Source organism: Lissotriton helveticus, chromosome 6 (genome assembly GCF_964261635.1).
Source record: "Lissotriton helveticus chromosome 6, aLisHel1.1, whole genome shotgun sequence".
In the NCBI taxonomy this organism is placed as follows: domain Eukaryota; kingdom Metazoa; phylum Chordata; class Amphibia; order Caudata; family Salamandridae; genus Lissotriton; species Lissotriton helveticus.
The window spans coordinates 1,451,874,713-1,451,881,439 of NC_136067.1; positions in this window are offsets into that span (position 1 = coordinate 1,451,874,713).

A 6,727-nucleotide genomic window follows, 5' to 3' on the forward strand; every position below is an offset into this window, starting at 1 on the left:
GGTCTGTCTCTATTGCTCATTAAAATTCGCATTGCATATATTGCAATTTACAAATTTTCTGTGTTGTATTGCTAGATAATTATTCGTTTTTGTGACTCTAAGCTTTTTTGTGCTGAGTTATATCTTATTAGGAGTTTCTAATACGGTGCATTGTAATGGTTGTTTAGGTGGTTATTATTCATGTCTACATTCAAGTCGTGTCTAGTCTAATCATAAGTAAAGCAAAAAGTTGAAAATAAAAAAATTAGTTAAAAACATAGTTCTTACTTATATACAAGAGAGATCTATATTTGTAATTACTCAAGAATTAGCGCAGCGACGGTCTGTGACACACATGCTCAGAGAATATATAAGTGAACTGAAAAACGGACAAAACACTCACCCTAATGGGTGAGGGGCAAGAGCCACCTCGGTCTGATGCGTTTAGGTGATCCTGTGTTTAGGAGTTTCACAGATTACCTGACAGCACACTCCAAGAGACCTGATGAGTCTATGGAAAGTGTAATCAGGTATTTTTTAGAACGACGTGACCTGGTAGACTATTTGTAACCAAGTCTACACATAGAGAAGTAAAAAACGCACGGAACTCGATAGACCTACCTCAATAGTTCTGCACAATATATTAACCGGGAGGAGAGGGTAGACAGGTTACTTCAATGTGGTGACGCTGTCGAAAACGAAAATAGGCGGGTACACCTGTATCGATACGTCACGAAGGGACAAACAAAAAGGAGTGTTTTAGAAAAAACTCGTGTATACTGACTAGGAAAAACATCTAATGTTCGTTCCAAAATTGAAAGCGCAGGGGAAAGGTCGCTTACCTTCTCGTTACGGTTCTCCCTCTTGAGATTCCCGGCGCCGTTTTCCTGAGACGGTCATGTGACAGGAAGCGAGGCCTGAAAATATACCGGCCAGAGGCTTCCTGGAAGGGCGACAACTAGAACGTAAACCATGTTTAGTTCCATTGTTCAATTGGAGCTATAGTGAAGAAATACTACAAGTACACAATCGTTACTTGAGTATGAGTAGGCTATCATTTGGTGATGAGTCTTTCTTTTATTCCAAGAATATTTTTTTCTTCGAATTCATCACAAGGTTAATCAAAATATTTCAATGGTAAAAAATCGTGGGCTTCTTTTTAGAAAAGATTAAGCGGCACTGGTTTTGATGGAATTTCTATTTCTGTTTGAGCATGCGTGCATAAACGCTCATAAATATTGTGTATGTTTAGACGAAAAAACATACATGTATATTGCTATCCTTCGTTTTTTTGGAACATCGAATATTGTCAAAATTCATCGTCTTTAATTCTCGTGAAGCTGTTAGATTACTATTTTGAGGTTTGAGTCTCCTTCTGCCTATATTCCTATGACAAGGCTGAGTATTGATATTAATCAGAAGGTATATTATTGGGTCCTGAACACAAATGAATGTTTCATTTGTATGTAACTATCGATATATAGTCTAGGAAGAGAATCTACTATACTTTGATATTTTTCGTTGGATTCTACTACTTTCTATACCTAATTCTGGTTGTGATAATTTCAACAAGTGCAAAAATTACAAAAATACCAACAAAATAATTTCCAAAAACATATAATCTCTTAGCAAAACTTACAATTCTATAAGTTATTATCCAAACATAATATATTCATGCAATTCAAAAGAGTATTTTGTGGAAAAATTGCAAAATTTTGGACCAATATGAAACATATTTAGAATAAAAAACTTATTCAGAACAAAACACTTATTTTGAATCCAAATATGGAAACACCAGGATTTCGGAGGGTTTGTTAGTTTCCTAGAAAAAATTGCATCTCTGGGTCATAGTTTAATCCGTGTTCGATACTTTGAAGACGCATGATCCAAGTAGCTTCTTTGCGTCTGAGTGTCAATTCTCTGTTACCTCCCCTTACATGTACAGGCACGGTTTCGATTCCAAAAAAAGAAACCGAGAAATCTTCTGTGTTAGCCTGACATGTAGCCACATGAAGAGCCACAGGATATCTCGGATCCTGTTTTTGAATGGCTCTCATGTGCTCTGATATTCTCTCTTTTAGTGCTCTGATGGTGCTTCCGACGTATAGTTTGCCGCATCGGCACTCAATGATATAAACCACATATTTAGTGACACAATTGATGTTTACTCTTATGTCATAAATCTCTTTATTTGGTCCATTGAAGTGTTTAGTTTTATGTTTGGCCCATTTGCACATGGTACAAAAGCCGCATTTGAAAAATCCATTGCTGCGTTGAGTTAACCAGTTGGCTGTCATGTCACTTCGTGGGACTGTTGGACTTAGTCTGTTTCTCAATGTTCTCCCTTTGCGAAAGGTGATTTGGGGAGTTGTTGGTATTATTTCTTTCAATGTCGAATCGTCTTTAAGCAGACCCCAGTGTTTAGTCATGCTATATCTAAGCGAGTGATGCAGTGCATTGTATTCAGTAATCATTCTCACTGTCGAGTCTTTCGCTAATGGTAGTGTTCTGGGTTTCAGCGTATCAGGTCTTTTGGTTTTGTAGAGTTTTTTCTTTGCCTGAGAAAGGATGGCTTTGGGGTACCCCCTTTTCTCAAACCTGGTTTCCATATCTTGTATGGTTGTTTCAAGATTCTTATTGTCACTACAGTTCCTCCTGGCGTGGAGGAATTCTCCATAGGGAATCGATCTAATCTGGTGAAAGGGATGAAAGCTGTCAGCTCTTAGGATAGCATTGCAAGAAGTAGGCTTCCTGTACAATTTGCTTTATAGTTTGTCATTCTCCACATAAAATTCCAGGTCTAGGAACTCTATGTTTGTTTTGCTTGATTTCATTGTAAAGTTAATTTCCCAATCGTTGTGATTGAGATGATCAAAAAAGTTTTTCAAAAGTTCCTCTGTCCCTGTCCAAAGTAGAATGCAGTCGTCTATATAGCGACCCCAAAATAAAATTGAATCAGTGTATACAGTGCCTTTTGGGCCCCAAATGTGGTCATCCTCGAAGGCACCCATAAAAAGATTAGCGAAAGATGGGGAAAATTTTGAGCCCATGGCCACTCCGCGTTTTTGTTGGTACCATTGTTTATGGAAAATGAAAAAATTGTTGTTTAAGATGAGGTTCATCATAGAGATTAGCATTTGTGTGTGTGCCCAAAGAGACGCCGGTCGTTTGGATAAGATCCGAGTCATTGCTTTCATACCTAAAATTGGATTGATGCTGGTGTATAGAGCGACGACGTCCATGGTGACCAAGGTAGTGTTAGGTTGCCATTCTAAGTCGCCCAATACACTTAGTATGTGCTTTGAATCTTGTATGAAGGAGGGCAAGTTTTTCACCAGTGGGTTTAGGAACATGTCCACATATTCTGCAAGTCTCTCAGTGGGACCTCCAATGCCAGAGACAATCGGCCTCCCTGGAGGAAAGGGTAGATCTTTGTGAATTTTGGGTAGGGTGTAGAGCCATGGGTATGTGGGTTTGAGTACTTTGAGATATAGGTACTCATCGTCATTCAGGTGACCCTCCTCTTTCCATCTTCGTAGATGGTCATTAATGGTAATTGTCAGAGTGCCCATAGGGTTGTTGCTGATAGGTTCATAACAGGACTGGTCTGCTAGCTGATTTAATATTTCATTGTTGTAGTCGTCTGTGTTCATGACCACAATGTTGCCTCCCTTGTCTGCTTCACGAATGATGATGGTGGGAGTTTGGGTGAGTGTACTTAGGGCGAGACGCTCTCCTTTAGTCAAATTGTCTTTGAATGTGAAAGTTTCATTGTGTTTTTTTATGTTGATTTTGTTTAGGTCTTCTAGAACTTGTCTATGAAAGGTGTCAATGCTATTACCACCCGGTAAAGTAGGTGTCCAGGTGGATTTATTTTTTAGACCACTCACAACATCCAAATTAGTTTCTATGTTCAATTCTTCAAGAAGTTGCCCCATTTCCATAGGACTATCTTCCCGTTCAGTAATGGATAACAATAGATGAATTGCTTGAACAGACAAGGGAGGCAACATTGTGGTCATGAACACAGACGACTACAACAATGAAATATTAAATCAGCTAGCAGACCAGTCCTGTTATGAACCTATCACCAACAACCCTATGGGCACTCTGACAATTACCATTAATGACCATCTACGAAGATGGAAAGAGGAGGGTCACCTGAATGACGATGAGTACCTATATCTCAAAGTACTCAAACCCACATACCCATGGCTCTACACCCTACCCAAAATTCACAAAGATCTACCCTTTCCTCCAGGGAGGCCGATTGTCTCTGGCATTGGAGGTCCCACTGAGAGACTTGCAGAATATGTGGACATGTTCCTAAACCCACTGGTGAAAAACTTGCCCTCCTTCATACAAGATTCAAAGCACATACTAAGTGTATTGGGCGACTTAGAATGGCAACCTAACACTACCTTGGTCACCATGGACGTCGTCGCTCTATACACCAGCATCAATCCAATTTTAGGTATGAAAGCAATGACTCGGATCTTATCCAAACGACCGGCGTCTCTTTGGGCACACACACAAATGCTAATCTCTATGATGAACCTCATCTTAAACAACAATTTTTTCATTTTCCATAAACAATGGTACCAACAAAAACGCGGAGTGGCCATGGGCTCAAAATTTTCCCCATCTTTCGCTAATCTTTTTATGGGTGCCTTCGAGGATGACCACATTTGGGGCCCAAAAGGCACTGTATACACTGATTCAATTTTATTTTGGGGTCGCTATATAGACGACTGCATTCTACTTTGGACAGGGACAGAGGAACTTTTGAAAAACTTTTTTGATCATCTCAATCACAACGATTGGGAAATTAACTTTACAATGAAATCAAGCAAAACAAACATAGAGTTCCTAGACCTGGAATTTTATGTGGAGAATGACAAACTATAAAGCAAATTGTACAGGAAGCCTACTTCTTGCAATGCTATCCTAAGAGCTGACAGCTTTCATCCCTTTCACCAGATTAGATCGATTCCCTATGGAGAATTCCTCCACGCCAGGAGGAACTGTAGTGACAATAAGAATCTTGAAACAACCATACAAGATATGGAAACCAGGTTTGAGAAAAGGGTGTACCCCAAAGCCATCCTTTCTCAGGCAAAGAAAAAACTCTACAAAACCAAAAGACCTGATACGCTGAAACCCAGAACACTACCATTAGCGAAAGACTCGACAGTGAGAATGATTACTGAATACAATGCACTGCATCACTCGCTTAGATATAGCATGACTAAACACTGGGGTCTGCTTAAAGACGATTCGACATTGAAAGAAATAATACCAACAACTCCCCAAATCACCTTTCGCAAAGGGAGAACATTGAGAAACAGACTAAGTCCAACAGTCCCACGAAGTGACATGACAGCCAACTGGTTAACTCAACGCAGCAATGGATTTTTCAAATGCGGCTTTTGTACCATGTGCAAATGGGCCAAACATAAAACTAAACACTTCAATGGACCAAATAAAGAGATTTATGACATAAGAGTAAACATCAATTGTGTCACTAAATATGTGGTTTATATCATTGAGTGCCGATGCGGCAAACTATACGTCGGAAGCACCATCAGAGCACTAAAAGAGAGAATATCAGAGCACATGAGAGCCATTCAAAAACAGGATCCGAGATATCCTGTGGCTCTTCATGTGGCTACATGTCAGGCTAACACAGAAGATTTCTCGGTTTCTTTTTTTGGAATCGAAACCGTGCCTGTACATGTAAGGGGAGGTAACAGAGAATTGACACTCAGACGCAAAGAAGCTACTTGGATCATGCGTCTTCAAAGTATCGAACACGGATTAAACTATGACCCAGAGATGCAATTTTTTCTAGGAAACTAACAAACCCTCCGAAATCCTGGTGTTTCCATATTTGGATTCAAAATAAGTGTTTTGTTCTGAATAAGTTTTTTATTCTAAATATGTTTCATATTGGTCCAAAATTCTGGAATTTTTCCACAAAATACTCTTTTGAATTGCATGAATATATTATGTTTGGATAATAACTTATAGAATTGTAAGTTTTGCTAAGAGATTATATGTTTTTGGAAATTATTTTGTTGGTATTTTTGTAATTTTTGCACTTGTTGAAATTATCACAACCAGAATTAGGTATAGAAAGTAGTAGAATCCAATGAAAAATATCAAAGAATAGTAGATTCTCTTCCTAGACTATATATCGATAGTTACATACAAATGAAACATTCATTTGTGTTCAGGACCCAATAATATACCTTCTGATTAATATCAATACTCAGCCTTGTCATAGGAATATAGGCAGAAGGAGACTCAAACCTCAAAATAGTAATCTAACAGCTTCACGAGAATTAAAGACGATGAATTTTGACAATATTCGATGTTCCAAAAAAACGAAGGATAGCAATATACATGTATGTTTTTTCGTCTAAACATACACAATATTTATGAGCGTTTATGCACGCATGCTCAAACAGAAATAGAAATTCCATCAAAACCAGTGCCGCTTAATCTTTTCTAAAAAGAAGCCCACCATTTTTTACCATTGAAATATTTTGATTAACCTTGTGATGAATTCGAAGAAAAAAATATTCTTGGAATAAAAGAAAGACTCATCACCAAATGATAGCCTACTCATACTCAAGTAACGATTGTGTACTTGTAGTATTTCTTCACTATAGCTCCAATTGAACAATGGAACTAAACATGGTTTACGTTCTAGTTGTCGCCCTTCCAGGAAGCCTCTGGCCGGTAT